The sequence below is a fragment of the Athene cunicularia genome (genome assembly GCF_003259725.1).
Source record: "Athene cunicularia isolate RWA chromosome 2 unlocalized genomic scaffold, athCun1 chr2_part1, whole genome shotgun sequence".
In the NCBI taxonomy this organism is placed as follows: Eukaryota; Metazoa; Chordata; class Aves; order Strigiformes; family Strigidae; genus Athene; species Athene cunicularia.
Window position 1 is genome coordinate 65105274 of NW_020799095.1, and position 17249 is coordinate 65122522.

Sequence of the window (17249 nt, forward strand, 5' to 3'; positions counted from 1 at the left end):
CGGACTAACAACTCTCAGTGGCACCTCCAGGAAAGTACTTTGTCAGCAGCCTACTTCAGGCAGAGAAATTTATATCTGTGAGAAGCACATGTACAGAACAGCAATTACTCAGATCATCAATATTTATACAGCGGATAATAGTCATCATGGACAAGATGAATATTGTCACAACAGCAATAGCTGCTTGAGGTGGGGGGGATGCAAAATATAACTGCTAGGTTTCTTTAAACAGGATAATTATTTAACTTTCAAGTGATCGGTGAAAACAGCTTAAAGTCTGAATTAAATATTCAGTGGGAGTTCATCTGCTTCTAGAAAGTAAAAAAAAATGCATGTATCCTGTCTACCCTCATGTCACACAGTGACAGCTGACTGCTGTGTTGTCCTTTACATGTGGCTTTTGCTGAAGGCAATGCTGGTTCCAGCTGCTGAACAAGGAATCATAAAAAATAACAAAAATAACAAACAAAAAATGAGCATCTTGTAACAAAAATTCATTTTCAAAACGTCTGCTCTGGACAGACATGTTTGTGACTGAGGTGGAGGCGTGGTTGCACATGCTTTAATTTTAAAAGCCATACCCCAGTGTCTGATGGAAGGTAGCCATCCTTAGGCAGGTTTTTTACCAGAGCTTTCTAGCATCCTGCCCATTGGCTGATGCAATGCCAGCCGCCTTGATGGTGCCTGGCTGGACAGACGGCCTAGTGAGTCCCCAGCCTGGCTCCTGCTCGACACCTGACCAGAGGGGCAGCCTGGGTGGAGGCTTCCAGTTTGCACAGGAGATGCAGCTCCTGATTTCTGCAAAGAGAATGCCTCCTTCCACCCACCCTTTTTATCCTTTATATGGCAGCATGGTTATTCAGTGAGTTTACCTTCACAGGCAAGAAAATCTGCTAGGTTTCCCTGTTTTTGAGAAGTATTAAATCAAAAACTACTTGCATGTGAGCTGTTTGCTATGGGTAGTTTACTTGTGGACTTTATTCTTATGATTGGGAAATGTCTCTGAATAGCTTCATTTTTTCTTTATACTAAATGAGTCTTTGTATGTGACTTGAGTATTTGAATCCCTGCACCTTCTTGATTTCTTTCACTTGAGGGGGAATAGTGGACAGGAGTGTGCAGAACTTGGATGTTCAGCATTTAGCTCAGTTGGGTTGGCTGTCATTTGCAATGTCAGTCACACAGCTCAAAGTTTTCAATACACCAAGGCAGCTCAAGAACATTTTCAGCAGAGTAGATCCATAAAGTAGATCCTTACAAACTGTGGTATCAAACTTCCAGCCACTGTATTCTGTGGGATGCAGACAACGAGGGTTCTTGTGCAATGCTGGGAGAAAAGTTGGCCCAAGAGTGGGGTTTGCAAAAGCCTGCATCTCAAATAAGGAGATGTTTGAACTGGCTAAAGCAAGGGGAAATCAAGAGGATGTCTTTTAAGCTGGCAGCTCTCTTTCTGTTCCAGGAAGATGTGCTGAACTGCTCCTTTCTGGAGTGAGATACAAGCAATGGAGGAGCTAGTGGTTGCTCTCTCTGAGTTAGGTCTGATAGCCCAAAGGAAGCTAAGACTGAGCTCCCATATTTGTCTGGTAGCATTTGATCATGGATCTTTTTATTATCATAGTTAAGCCCATTAGACTGCCTGGATTGTAGCCCTTCTCCAAATGAATTTTTAATATAAAATAATTAAACATTCATTGGAGCAGGGACAGGAACCCAGGTTTCTGCCTTACCCTCATACTCACTTTTCCTTTCTGACCTGAATATTGAATTACGCACTTCAAAGTGTTATGCGGTCAGCAGGAGGGATTGGTGGAGCTCTGCAGAGCTACTGAAATTGCTAGTACTTAAAACTTTCATCTGGGAGAAGGGAAAAGAATATTATCATTTTGTCAGATTTACCCTTAGTGAATGAAAATTTCTTTCTGCCATGAGCATACCCAGGTTCTTGTGTGGGTTCACTGAGTCTGCCACGGGCATGTGGCTTGGAGAAGTCCTGACCCTGTTGCATGCAGCTTACTTGGGACAGAAGGCTTGTTTGAAGCTAAATTTAGGCCAGTTTAGATCTTCCTGATGCAGGTAAAACTGAGATGTCCAATAGTGGCTGTATTAATACTTCAGACACTTGTCCCCAGTGCATAACTCTTAATAGAGATGCTTTCTGAATTGCAGATCACAGAAGCAGTATTGCAACAACATGTCTTTAAACTTTTTCTTAAGGAGTACCCCCTAATTTTTTTACTGATGATGGTGTAATCTTTGCTCAGAATTTAAGCTCACAGTCAACAGACTTTTGGTTACCTTCCCCAGATTCCTTTGAGTTAGCCACTGTTGAGACACTGTTGGGGACTCTCTACAGAAGTGTTAATTCAGATATTTTCTTCTTCCTGAGGTTCTGCCTTGAGGAAAGTAAGTGCTAGCCACCTCTTGGGGAGAATGCTGCAATTCATAAGCCAGCCCCTTATGTAGGTGAGCCAGCCCTGTGATAGACCTATGCTTGATGCATTTACTGCTCCTTCAGTTGCATTGCAGCTCAGAATAGCCTTTTTTTTTTTTTTCCAGAGTAAGGGGAAGAACAAGGGGCCATTGAAAAGAGCCGGTAATCAGTACTACTGATATTCCAGATTATTGAATTGTGTTGAAATAATAATTTTTTTTCATCAGGCTATATTGTTTGTGCCTAATTCTCTGAATCTTTTTTTTCATTGCAGTAACTTGCACAGGGATCTGGAGTTTACGAAAGGGATTGCTTCCTGTCATGTTTAAGTGGGTACTGTGTTTTGTCTGTCTTGCTCCATTGCTAAGCCCAGACCCATTTGTATTCTAGAAGCAGGTGTTAGCAGTGTGAGGAAATGGGGCGCTTGCAGCATCCAGAAACCATTAGCTCCTCTATTTCTGTTTCACTTTACTGTCAAGTGCTGGGGCACCACTGTGAAGACTGTCTTTCTGTCACATTGGTGCAACTAGCTAAAGCCTTGAGGGGTTTTGATGAATAAGGGTTTAAAGATCCAGTCCTGTGTAGTGGTTTTCTTTTAAACTAAAAATGGGAAGAATTGTGTGGTGAATGATGGAGTCAGGGATATATTGCTACGAAGCCTCAGGAATGTTCCTGAAGCAGAAAAATCACTCCTCCTTAGTTTCTGAGCAGTAAAAGGGTGAAGCTGTTTGCCTCTTCAGTTGGTTTTGCAGCAGGTTTGAAGATTTGTTCTGCATTGTCTTCTGGAAGTTTTTTCTGCATCGTAATTTTGTCGAAGTTCATTGGTTTGTTTTATGGAGAGGAAAAAAACCCCCAAATCTCCTTTCACTGAACAACAGGATTGAAAGGTTAGGTTTAGGAATGCTAGCGCCATCTCCCATGGGAACTGTAATTAGCATACTTTGTTTTCCCCTTCCTTCCCTGGGGCTTGACTTTATGGCTGGCTTCCATCTCCTCTTTTCATGTTGAGTTGCTGTTGTGGTTATGGGAGATGTAATCTAGCTGGGAAACACAATCCGTCTTGGAGAATGGGAACATGGGTCATCCCATCTGCAAGTACCTTCAGATGGTATAAGCAGCATTTCAGTTCTGAAAAGGGTTTGCCAAATTTCCAGTATTTAGTAGAAAGACAACACTTAGTACCTTAGTACAGGTAACATTGTTTCACTTCATTCATGAGGTGTTCATTTGAAACCCTAAATTTTCATTACAACTCACTTTTCTCTAATTTTATTTCAAATCAGCATCTTTGCTTAATTTGCAAGTGAAAAAATACCATTTTTTTAGGGCCTTGCCCTGCGGCAATAAGTGTGATACCAGGATACTGTAATTTGCTGTAAGTTTTAAGTACAGCAAGTAGGAGATGATGATTTGATTTGCCTGTGGAAACTTCTCTTGCTGGTCTGGCATAAGTATTTTTGAAGCATGGAGTGGAGCGAGACTGGGAATGGAAATAAAGTACTCTTAAGACTTCAGATTTTACTTTCTGAAGTAGATTCCTGTCTTAAAATAGAAATCAACAGAAACACTGGAGTTGTGTTGATTGAAGAGACTGATACATAGTTTGTGGAGTAGAAAATGTGTCAGTGTATGAAGATTAAGCATGTGTGGAAGACAGAAGCTGGTCAGTCATAGCAAATTGGTGAGAATTTGGTGAAGTCGTATTGCTCCCAAATTTGCTTTTAATAAACAGTGAGCTGTTTTTACAAGGATGCTGTTGCTACTGTTATGTTGGCTAATTAGCAACCTCCCTTCAGAAGAAAAGTCTGGCCATCCTGAAAGTTTTCAAGTGTACAAAAACTTGTTCTTTTTATTCTCCCAATGTCATAGTGTCTTCTGCCTTTTTTTTTGCCACCTCTTGCAAACTGCCACTCTCCCTCTTTGTGTGACTTCCACAGAAAACACAAGTAATAGCAGTTGCAAGGGAATTTTAAAACAGGGAAATCTAGGACAAGTCATGATTTTGAGGTGGTCTTAAAAATCCAGCAGTTGCCTTTTTTGAAAGCATTTGCTGAGTATTTTGAGATTTGGCCTCACTCTTCTTTATGTAAAGGTTCGGATGAGTGAGGATTTCTTCTCAGAGCATGTCACATACACTGATGTTTGGGGGAAACAGGGCTGCTTGTGGGATGACGTGTTCTCCACTGGAAGGGTTTCTGGGCAAGTTTGGCCCAGTTTGCTCTTGAGAACAATTTCTGTGAAGGACACTTTGCCCAGCTCAGTGGAACTGCTTCATATGGAGGGATCACTGGCACAAAAAAATGCTGGCAGGACTGGACCCAGGCTGCTTTTCACAGCTTTAAAGAAATTGTTTATCCATCTACAAAGTCCTTGTCATTATTGTTTTTTAAACTAATATGTAATTTATAATTATTTTCATTCATAAATGAATTCATACTATCATACTGGCATTCCTGAACTTCCTTGCAAAAGGGCAAGATAAGCTGGTGAAAAGGATTTTGGTAAGGAAATGTGCATTTTTAAGAGGATATTATTTATGCCCATGCTAAAAATAGTTTGGGGAAAAAAAACTTCACACTGACTTCCCTTATGGAGTCCTGATTTACAGTCCAGGTCTCTCTTCCAATGCAGCCACGTCCCTGACACAAGAAGGCATGAGCTAGAGGGCTGCCTATGGTCACACCTTGGTAATGAGGAATTATTTAAAAAGACAGGTGGCAATTCTGTGACATGTTTGCTTTCTTCCTTATCTCCAATTGTTTGGAGTCAGCATGACCCAAAAATAAGTGGTGGTGTTTGAAGGGCAATGGAAAGATGACTCCATGCCTACAGGAACTTTACTGCTGTAGCCCATGGAGGAGCTTCATATTTTGAGGAACCTGACTAATTTTTTGCAATGTTACAGGGTAACATTCCTGTGCTACTCCTTCCTCTGCTGGCAGAAACTCCACTATGTGATTCATTGGAGAAACTTATCTTTTTATGTTAATGGGTAGTTATGAAACAAGAACAAAAAACCATCATGCATTGGCAATTTAATGAAGTGATAAGAATCTACAACTTTGTCCTTCAATAAGATTATAAACTGAGGTGGTTTTTGGTTGGGGTTTTTTTTGATTGGGTTTTGGTTGGTTGGTTGGTTGGGTTTTTTTTGTTGTTTTTTTTTTTTCAAATAAAGAGAGACACAGAAGTGGCTGCAACCTGTACACATGCAATTTTAAATCAGGATATCATTGGAACTTTTCAGTTCACTCCTTTAAAGGTCTCATTTTTCTAGCACTTGTGCTCAATTCTTTTGTGTAATTTTGAACAATATACAATAGCATTTTTCCATCAGCAAAGGCCTGTGCATTTCCGTGACCTTTACTGCTTTCTGTAGAGGGGTTATGCACTTAGACATAAGGGAATGAAAATATTTAATGATTTTTTTTCTTAAAGAAGATCTTACGCCTATGTTCTTATGGTTGTACTACTCACATTAAAGCACTTGTGGTTTGCACCTGCACTCTTACTTTGAGGAGCCTGAAAACCTACTTGCAAAAAAATGCTCATTTGTGAAAATAAAGCTAAAAAAAAGAATATAGGTGGATAGAATGATTATCTTTAAAAGCAAGAAGCCTTCCTTCCAATGTTCCTTCCCTCTTTGGTCCCCCTTCTCCATTAAATATATATTTTCTTCTAAATTTAAATTCAGAACTTACAAAGGGATTGGCCCTTTTCATATCTATAGACTAGTCAGTGCCAGAGAATTTTGCGCGCCTTTCTGAACTCGCTTACAATGCACTTATCTACATTTTGCTGCTTGGGAACATTAAAGCTCCTGAGAGTCCACACTAATTGCAGTCTCCTCTATCAAGAGAGGTTGCTCATTAGAGAAGGCAGTTTTTTGTACCTAATAGCAAGGAGAATACTGATGCCTGGGCACCCCTTAGTTCTGCTTCCTGATCAGGTGGGTGGAATATCAAGGAGGGCATCCATGCATCTGTTCAGGGAGATCCATGGGAACAAAAGCTCCAAATAAGTTCTTACAGCAACAACTGCACAACTTGCTAACTTGGAAGTATTTCTGATGTCTCATGATAATCACCAGACAGTTACACGCTTCATTGCTGCTCAGTGTTAAGATTGGTGTGGGTTACAGTTATGCTTCATGACTTGCTTTTCCACAGGTGAATATTTTATGAACCAAATCCACATTGGGATGGCAGCTAGAAAGGCAGAGTAAGCAAGAACAGTTGCCCCATTCTTCTTTCCATGCCATCAGCCCATCTTTGTGTATTAGAAGAGACTTGCTCTAAAAACATGTGTTGAGCAAACTTCTGTGCAACGCATAGTACATAAACGTTGAGCTGAGTCATGTCGCTTTCAGAGGGTAATGTCAGTGAACCATCAAGAAAAAAGGTATGTGTTTATGCTTGTGAGGAAGTGAGTTTGGAATTCTAGATAAAAATGAATTTCCTAAAACACAATGGATATTATATGGCATTGATTGTGACTTCCTTCTGCAAGAAGGGCACATTACGTGATTTTATTTGGTTAGTGTGTTGCCCATATCCGCAGATATGACCAAAAACTCTTTCAGTTTTGTGCCCATTTATATATGGGGCCAATTACAGGGGGAAATGCCAGTGATCCACTGACAAATACAGGAGAGGAAAAGAAATTACTTTCTGACAGATCTTTTCTGCTGTTTCTACCTGAGCAGATGGATCCCATGGTACAGGTTTGCCTTTCAGGAGAGAGAGTTTAAGTGGTAAATACTTAGGCTTTTTTCAAGAAGGCTGGTTATTTTCCATATTTGTATATCCTCTAGGTAATTCATAAAGACTTCTGATAAAAATGCAGGCTTTTTTTCCACCCACTTGTATGACCTTCGGTGTTTTAAACTCTAAACTTTCACATGAGAGAACAATGTTGGCATTGTGTCTTTGTCAGCTGAGCCAGTTCATTCTTTCTAAACAGTGACTTCCATACTTGATGCCTAGAGTTGGACAAAACCAACTGGATTTCACAGTTTTTCTTAAAAATTCCATTTTCTATGAGAATAGCATAGTCTCCTTAGGTTTAAGGGTACCTCCTCCTATCACCCCAAGTTGCAGAGTGTTTTAAAGAGCCTTATTTTGAAGACTGAAGGATTGGGAGGGTTTCCATCAAGAGCAAAACAAACAATTGCTCTTAGAGTTCGATGACAGTTGCAAAGATCAGGTGAGCCACAGCTCTTTAAGGTGAATTTATTTCTTCTGGCTGACAGGACTACTAGGCAGCAGCTTTCCTGACAGTCAGTGTTTGACTGGAAGAAGTGCTGGCTTGACTGACGTAGCTACAGGAGGAGCACGAGTGTTGGGGCAAGGCAGAAGGCTTGGAGGAGCGTGGGAGTCTTCAGCACGCCTAAAGGAACCATCTGTAGTGATGCCTCCTAACCATACAGGTGAACAGTGTAGCTGTTGTGTATGTGTAGGGCATAGCTAAAAATAAACAGAAGGGAAATTGTTTTCCTAATCATTAGAGTGTATTTTTTGTTGGTGGTGCTATCTTAAAGCAATAAAAGCCAGCATTACTTCAGCTATATCCCAGCTTGCTGCTTATTTGGAGGAGTGTAGGGAGAGTGGTGGGAGGCAATAAGACAATGCCACCTCCCCATGCACAGTGTGGGAAAGCAACTCTACCTGCCCTGTGGGAACTCTTCCCCCAGTCAGAGAGCAAGTAATGAGCTCAGTGCTTTGGGTGTGCTGGTACCCCACTCTCTTTTAGAAATGACTGTGCAAGGTGCATCTCACCTTGCTGATGCATCCCATCCAGCACCAGGATAATCTTATGGTGCTAAAAGTTGGGAGTGGCAGCATTTGTCCCTGTTGTTTGGGAGTGGGAAAGTGGAGACTGAAGGGGAGCTGAAGCAGGCTAGTGGGACAGCCAAGCAGAACTGGCTTTCTTGGTCCTGCAAGCCCTGCTGCTTAATGCTTTATGTTCTGGAGTGCCATCTGCTGGCACTCGCTCTCTTTGCTCTCTCTTTTCTAGAGGCAGCTGCTCTAGAAGATGAGAGCTCAGACCAAAAAGCATGTATGCTAGTAATAATAATAGTATTAATTATTTGTATTGATGATTACATTATTTTTTTTAATTGCCACAACACTTAAGAACCCTGTTTATTGGCAAAGACCTCACTCTGGCAGGTGTTCTGCAAACTCAGTGTGAAAGGAACTGGCAAAGCCTTCACTACTTAAAAAATAGAGCACAGTATGAGGAGTGGTTTAAAGAATAGAAAATGATTTTTCCAATCCATGCTGTTATTTGGCAAAATATGATGTATTTTTTTCTTTATGTCTTGATTTAGTAAAATATTTTGATAATTTCTGTGGTTGGCAAAAAAACAAAAGCAGTAATCATTAAAGTGAAAGACACCTGGCAGTGAAGAAACTTAATAAGCAAAAGTTAGGAAAACACTGACTCAACTCTAAAAAGTAACAATGTTGTCAGTAAACTAAGTAATTCTTAAAACCTTTCAGTGGGAAAGCAAGGAATGTTGTAGTTTGTGGCGCAATGCAAATCGAGGTCCAGAGCTGAAATTGTATTCATCCTAGTCAAGAACTTGTTTTTTTCAATTTTTTCAATCTGTTTTTTAACTCTGATTTTCTGTCTGTGGGCCAGATCCTCAGTGAGCATAAGTCAGTGTGGTTCCTTGGCATAGGTTTGACTGTGTGCATTGATGTTTCCAGTGCTCAGTGCACCACTGTAAGGCATACAGATACAATATTATAACAAAATAAAGATCTCAACTGAGTCGAGTCTATTGAATCTTGCGTAGATGCATAAAGCTGTGTGTATGCACACTGTGTCTTCTTAGATCATCTCTTCCAATGCAACACTTTATAGAGTGGCAACACAGACTTTTGGCCTTTCTTTTTTAGTAGACCCTAAGGCACCTCTTTGGTTCCTGACTGCTATTCTGTGTGAGGCTACATGGAATAGAATCATTTAGAATGGAAAAGACCTTTAAAGTCAAGTCCAACCATAAACCTAACACCACCAAGTCCACCACTAAACTGTGTCCCTAAGCACCACGTCTACACATCTTTTAAACACCTTTTAAAGATGGTGACTTAACCGCTTTCCTGGGCAGCCTGTTCCAGTGCTTGGCAACCCTTTTGGTGAAGAATTTTTTCCTGATATCCAATCTAAACTTCCCCTGGCACGCTTGACGCCATTTTCTCCTGTCCTAACACTTGTTACTTGGGAGATGAGACCAACAACTACCTTGCTACAACCTCATTTCAGGTAGTTGTAGAGAGCCTCCTTTTCTCCAGGCTAAACCCCAGTTCCTCTAGCTACTCCTCATAAGACTTGTGCTCTAGACCCTTCACCAGCTTCACTGCCCTTTGGATGTGCTCCAGCACCTCAATGTCTTTCTTATAGTGAGGGGCCCAAAACAACACAGTATTCAAGGTGAAATAAGTGGTGAAGCTTATCTGATGTAAGTCTTTAAAAGCAATTAATGATTTTGGAATATACTCTTGAGACCATTGAGATGTGTGACTTTTTTAGAAAGTCTTGAACCACCTGTCCTTTCATAGTGAGATTCTTTAGATACTTAGTAAGAAACACCTGTAAAAACCAGCAATTCTCTCAATTATGTAGTCCTCTTCAGGTTTTGATCACATCATGAAATGTGACTTGTCTGTTGAAAATGCTCCACATTGTGATTATTTTTTTTTTTTAAGCCAACGAGCGCAAAACCCACTGAATAACAGTCTGACAACATGTTGCTATGAAACTGCTGATGGTAGTTGTAGTGTATTTATCTAATTTGCTTTTGCTAGACTGAGAAAGAAAAATAAATGGTGTATTGCTAGACTTAAATATTCCATATTCAGCAGTAGAGTGATGTGAGTAAGAGATAACTTCTGGCTCACTCAGTGAATGACCACATCAGAAGAAAAATTGTTCCAGAGTCAGTACAAAAAGCTTTGTTTGCCCTTTGTATTACCTTTTTATAAATTCCTTCTGAAAGAAAATAGTTAAATTGAAATGAGATTTAATTTTAATGGAAATTACCATTTTTGCCTAAGGAGAAAGTATTTCCTTAATTTGATCTGAAACTGCTAAAGAATTCACCTCAAAACTACATTTTAGTTAACACCAACTCACATGCAGAAATCATGAGACTGGCTTGCAAGACAGAGAGTGAAGTTTAAGGGTTCTACCTAATTGGGATTTGGGGTTTCTGAAGTTCTTGTCTTAAGGCTTTTATTCAGAAAAATCAGGCTAGCAATTTTCTTTTTACTGAGTACTGAAGTGATTGTCCATAATCCTGAAAGCCTAGGAATCGCCATGGCTGTATACTGTCAGGATTGTGATGAAATCTTGAGCATTAGCAATATTCTGTTAGTTATGTTTTCTAAGTTTGTTTTTCTGTTACAAGGACTGCAGAACTGGACCCAAAATTAAGAGATAAAGCAGTTTGCTTTGATTTGATTGTTTTGCTCTAATGTAGTGTAACACAGCCCTTTCCGAGCCTCCTTCATACAGCAGAAATACTGTATATTGTTAGTTAAGTGCTGCCAAATGGAGGGTATTTTCACACAGATGTTTCAAAAGCAGCCAGACTTTGACTGGCAGAGGTATGATGAGTGATGTCTGGCTCGAACTTTGAAACTCACAGTAAAGAATGAAATACAACCTGACAAAGCTTGGCAGGTCTGATAAACTTCTTGCAGCTACAGAAGGTGAGTGGCTCTTGGAACTGAATGCCATCTCTGTGAAGGAAAGCAACACAATACAGGCAAGAATAGTTTATCTTCCTGTGCCTGAGCATTTGAGCAGCCAATGGCCAGTTCCCATCACACTGTGGCTGCTGGAGCAGATGGGCCAGCAGCTCTGCAGCTTTGAGTTCAATCTCCCAGATCTGTAATTTATCTCGGCCCACCAGAGAGGGTTGTGGTGGTGCTAACCCAACTTGCTAACCTGAGTTACGGTTATCACTCTCAAGAACACTGACCTGCTTAGCTGTGAGACTATTTTTGTTTGAAAACTGTACTGGTTCATATGAGGGAGAGACTTGATGCAAATCCCCTCGCTCTGTTCTAAGCTTCACCCCAGAAGGCCATCCATGGGAGTCTTCTCGTTTCTCTCACGGGTATGCCCGTGTCCATGGGCATGAAGAAGAGAGCTGAGAGCCTTTTCTGGTGTCTGTTGTTTCACCGCTTGTCTGAAATTTTCCCTGGTGGTACTGGGGCTTTGAGTCATGATGTGGAGCTGTTTGGGTTAGTTGATGTGCAACCAGTTGGCTTAGTTGCAGCTTTTTTGGGAAGGTTGTGTTTCCCCAGGTCACACATTTTTAGAGTGGTGCAGAGGAATTGAAAGCATCTGCATTTAGAGATTATCTCAATCTGCTTGTGGCTGCTGAAAACGGCTTCTGTAGTGGTTGTGTTGATTAACAGTGCATTGAGTTTGTAAATATGCAAACTGACCTCAAGAGCATATGTCATCCCTTTAACTTCAGTGGCTAATGTCAGGCCATGAGCTTTATAATTTGTCTGAACTGGAGCTTGTGGAGTGTTTATAGTCATGGGTACATGTGGTACCATGTGGTTTGGAAAAGTATTGTAAGAAATTATTTATCCAGTATGGCTTGCTAAATCTCTTTTGGAGGATTTTACTGGAGCGAAAACAGAGATAAATCACAAAATAGGAAACCATCAATATGTATGCACTTAAGGCTTGGTCTAACTCTGCTTGTGATCCATATTTGCAGTGAGGGTTGGATGGCTCCCAAAATTCAGGAAGTGAGGGTGGTATTAATATTACTAGCTGACAGAGTGTTACAGGGTGAATGATTAGTTTCCAATAAGAAAGGAGCTTTTGGATGGGCTCCAGTTCCTTCTGGTGTAGTCTGCAAACCAGAATGACCAGTGCCATGACCTGGAGTAGCTGTAGCACTTATCAGAAACCGAAAATGCATGAAGATCACGATTCATCTGCATTAGGAAATGACAGAGCAGTTGACCTTGAGAAGGCATATTAGTTGGCTATATTCCACTCTCTTGTGAAGATAAGCTCTTGGAAGGGGTTCTTCTGTGTTAGGACATCTGTTACAGCTTTTCTCCTGATAAACGGGGCTTTACTCCCTTGGGCTGCCTACTTAGCAGGTTTCAGGAGAAAGGTAAAAAGATAAAAAGAGCTCCTCCCACCCCACCTAATGTCCTTCAAACCTTATTCTACTTCTTTATGGTCTATGAAAGAAGAGACTTTCCTTACTCACTGATGTGTGGCTTTTAATAAGATGTATTTTCCAATTTCTTAATCCCATCTATTTCAATATAAAAGGATGTATTACTTTGATCCCCCCTAGGTCTGTTGCAGTCTTTTTTTTTTTTTTCTTTTTTCTTCTGAAGCAAAGAAATAAACAACCCCTGCCCATACCCAAACAAAACAAACCCCAAACCACCCAGCCCTTGAGAGCAGTTGTGTGAAGGTAACTGTTCAGTGATGTGGGTTGCAGAATCATGTCCTCAGGAAGCTGTGATGGGAGAGTTGCAAAGCATGTTAAGCAGGCGGTGGGTACGAGGCAGGAGCGCAGAGCAGGGTTGCAGCTATTAAAACTCATTTGAAGGACTTTGGTTTTGGCGTTGTATAGGCAGCATGTGAATGTGTGAGTATCGATTCCTTCCTCTCCTCCTCTGTTTAGGCCCATAGGCAGGTAGGTTTTGACCCAGTTTTATCAAAACCCACTCAATGACCTGGAAGAGCGGTAGCACTCTCTCCTGTAACTATAGACTGGTGTCTTAGTGCACTAATTTAAGCTCATTCCCACCCAATCACCAACAGACCTATATCAGTGAAAAACGTTTGCATTTGAGCTTTTTTTTTTTTTTTTTTTTTTTTTTTTGGTATTTTGTTAGTCTAATACAAAATCCTCAGGGGAGGGAGGGAAGAATCCTTTAAGTTTCTCTTCAGGTATCAGGCAAAATCTACCAATGGCAGATGAAGCATAAAGCTTTAATGGGAGAGGAGAGTTTGTCATTTAAGTGATCAGGTGCTTCATGCCTTGCTCTCTCTCAGCATTTTGAATATCACAGAGTTCTGTCATGTTGCCATAAATGAAAATCTCTTAGAAGACGTTGCATTGCTTTTAGAAGCTGTTAACGAGAGCAAGTTTAACTTCCATAGCTTCTCCTGTAAGGTTGTGGGATTTTGGCCTTAGTGACTTAACTTGTGACCTCACTTTAAGTTAGGAAGCAACTTCTAAATCTGTCTTTGCTAACCGCCTACTCCCTATGTCCTGGTCATAAATAACTACTGGTGCTGCTTTTATTCAGGAGGTGAGGGGTAGATTTCTTTTCACACCACCCCTCTCAGCCCCATTCCTCTTGATTCAGTTTGAATAGCAAATGGGTCTCACTTCTATGCAGAAAAACCTGGCTTTTAATTCCTTTCACCCTGGGGTTTAGGAGTGAGTCAGGCATAATTAAGAGCAGCCAACAAAACTGAAGAAGTGCTAATGGCCCTGCAAGTGTTGAACTCAGAGGAGGCTGTAGAAATAAGCACCATCCCTTGGGATGCTCAGAATGCTGGATATTTTGTTTATTTGCACAGTGGGAGGAACCTTTTAATATCCTCTGTGGGGGAATTTTCAAGTTTGGGATATCTTAGGACCACAGTTAGGTCTCTCATCTTGTCAGCACACCCCTCGTGCAGGAAGAGAAACACTAGGACTTACGGAGAGCAGAAGTGGTGAGGAATACCTTCACACTCCTAGTAGGGATGATCTGCACCTGGGGGTCCCCTGTGCTGTGCCAGGCTGAAGGGAGCCTGGGAGATTTAGGGAACTGCAGCTCTGTAGCAGCTTGACAAGTGTTTTTGTCAAAAAGCTCCAGACGTGTCAGAATTGGGCTGGTGAGGAGCAGGTCAGGCTCCCACCGCCTGGGCTTCAGGACCACCCGCATGGAGGGCTGCTGAGGGGCTTTGTGGGCAGGAAAGCTGTATGCTCTCTGAAGTCTGTCTGAAATGGGCACATTTCTGTGGAATATTTTGATTTCAGATAGTGGTAGAGCACCTTGCATGAAACTGTCTGATGAGTGTAGTTGTACTGCTTTGACTCAGCAGTAAGAAACTGTACCCGTCATTTGCTGACCTGGCACGTTGCAGGTGATTAGTAGTGTTTGCTGTTGGAACAAAGTGCAGCTTATCCTGGTCATATTTGACCAAAATAAGGTCTTTGGAGCCAGGGAATGTGGACGTGTCAAAGTTTGCAGATAAAAGGAGGGAGCAGCGCAGCTGGGGACGTGAGATGGAACAACGAGCAGCATGTGAGTCTCTCTCTGTTTTCTATAAGCACCAAAGCTTGGTGTTTTCGCCTCACCTGGTTTTGCTCCAAACCCATAAACTTCTAGTTACATTCCTGTGGGTGACCTTTTTGCCTCTGTCTCCTTTTGCTAGGGCTAGCTGGTGACAGTTTCTAAGGTAAATGTTGTGGGATGTTACCTTGCAGCTAGGCTCTTTTTTTGTGATCCACCTCTGATTGCTCAGCTGCCAGAGAGGCAGGACAACTGCTGTCCTGTTTGATCTGCCCTGTTGAGATCATCCAGAGCACACTGTCTCTCCATCAGCATGGATACTCTGGCGCCGGTTCATAGGATGTTGTAGGGTCATATATCACAGTTTCACTTGGCTTTGTTTCTTGTGGCTTTATGATCTGGTAGTGTGTACACCTGATTCTCGTCTTGGCTAAAGGAACAGTGCCAGCTTGCACTGGCTAAGGATTTGGCCAAGTTAAAATGCTTTTGTTCTGCAATATTTTTGTGCAATTGTGAACAAATGATCAGAAAGAATGGTGGGTGTAGGCTGCCTGGCTTAGAGGAAGGTGCCTGGAAAATAGGTAATTCTGGAGAGAAGAATGGATGAACTTTGTTGTTGTATTGCTAGCTTTTTGGCCCTCAAAATGCATATAGCCTCTCAGTTGTAATCTACATGGTGGATGAACAGTGTCCATGGAGATCACAGGCCCTTGTAATTTTCATGGTCTATGGAAAAGCTGGTAAATTCAATGAAAGCCACAAAAAATCTCAGGCATACCATGGAGATGCTGCCATCTGGAAGATGGGGAGAAATGGGTGGGTTTCTGAATTTTGTTGATTCTCTGTTACAAAAACGAATTTGTCAGGAATCTATCACCTCTGCCCAGTGGCTCATGAGGTGAGAGGCAATCTGGGTGGTGCTTGCATGACCTTGGGCCAACTGCTTCATCTCTCAGCACTTCTTTTCTTAGCTGATGAAAAGAGATAATGATGATAATACTTCTCTTAACAAGGGTGTTGTGATGAATAAATTAATTATTCGTTGTGCTGTTCTTAGTTACTATGGTAATTAGTGCTACAGAACAGCCTAAAAATAAATAGCATCATTTAGTGAAGGATATTCAGGGGAAATCAGGTACTACATCCTGGGCATTTCAAAAGCCCCAGTGTGTTTTGTCCAAACATGAATTTGATGAAAACATGCATGGATGCTGAATTTCGTAGCAGAAATCTGTCTAAATATTAAATATGTTCCTTCCTTCTCACTATCAGTTTGAAGCAACTCTAGCACATGTTTTCTTCCATATCTGTGGGCAGATGATTTTTGCAATTAGTTCCCTTATTGAGAACAGTACCCACACCCCCAACCCAATCTCCTTTCCAGCCTAAGGGCACCTGAAATGAATGGATCTTTCTTCATCATAAATCATACATACTCAGTAATACTGTCAAAGAATTCATAATGTGTTTGGGGAGTTTACGTAATAAACCTTCCTGAGAAAGGTGAAGTATCGTCAATGCCTTGCTGGAAGTCTGTTATTAACCTTGATATACAGCAAGTAGAGCATGCCTAAATACATGCATAAGTCTGTGCAAAGTTTTTGAGGCTTTCTTTCAGTGATCAGCTAACTACATCAGCATGCCCTGAAGCCAGTCTTTAAAAATGTGATATGATGTTTAATCATCTGTGAATTGTATTAGATACCATGGGTATCATTAAAGCATATTTTCAGGGCTTTCAGGTTAATATAATTTTGGGCCCTAATACGTTAGAAGGTATGTGTGAAGATAGTTTCTCCCATGGAGGCAGCACCCCTTTAAGGCTGTTGCTTCCATTGCTTAGTACCACTGGGGCTGTCCTTACATAGAAAAAAAATATTATGTCAGTAGGCAAGGGTTTGCCATTACTCTGTTCTCTGACTTGTCCAACTCCCCTCATGGATGTTCAGTGTCTTTCTCTGCACTGGGTTCCAAAACCAGCTGTATTTTCTGAGCTGGCCAGTTGGGGACCACTTTATAGTTAGGGTTTCTGCAAAGCTTTCTCTGCAGCAAACCTGGGCTTTCTTCTTCTCACTGTCTGTAGCTGTGCTATACTAGCTGCAGCAACCTTCATCTGTTTACCCCCTGCAGTACCTCCCTATGTGGTGCTTGGGAAGCTACAAATTTCAAAAGAGCAACGAATGTTCCATCCCCCTTCTTGGGGAATAGGAAGCTGATACCTTGGCATTACTGGCCTCCTGCTCACCCAGAAAAAGAGCTTGAGGCTCTGCTGTAGCTTCCAGCAAGGTACTAGCAGAACAGATAGCATGACTGACAAACAGCTGAAATACTTGTTTTACTCTCTCCAGACATTTATTGCTCGAGTCACACAATCATTTCTCAAATCCTAAAAATTCTTGGCTCATACAGAGGGCAGCCCAAATCTGCAAGGAGGACCTTTGTGCTGTGCTCTCAGCCATCCAGCTGCACTTTGATCATCTGCTGCAGGGGTCAGCAGCTTTGCAGGTTCATCCCTGGATCTCTGTAAC

At 41.4% G+C, this 17249-nt stretch overlaps 1 protein-coding gene across 13 annotated transcripts in view; it reads left to right on the forward strand.

The window, feature by feature from the left end:
• RNF152 (ring finger protein 152) overlaps positions 1-17249 on the forward strand; it is a 51463-nt gene that overhangs the window by 21377 nt on the left and 12837 nt on the right. For 2 of the 13 annotated variants that reach the window (XM_026842644.1, XM_026842649.1), the window contains exons 3-4: positions 2305-2403; positions 2706-2764. The exons of 7 other annotated variants lie outside the window; for them this stretch is intronic. The gene's annotated coding sequence lies outside the window, so the exon portion shown is untranslated. Of the gene's footprint in view, positions 1-2304; positions 2404-2705; positions 2765-7765; positions 7860-17249 lie in introns of those variants that run through there. 4 more of the 13 variants (XM_026842648.1, XM_026842650.1, XM_026842646.1 and 1 more) reach the window with 4 other exon arrangements.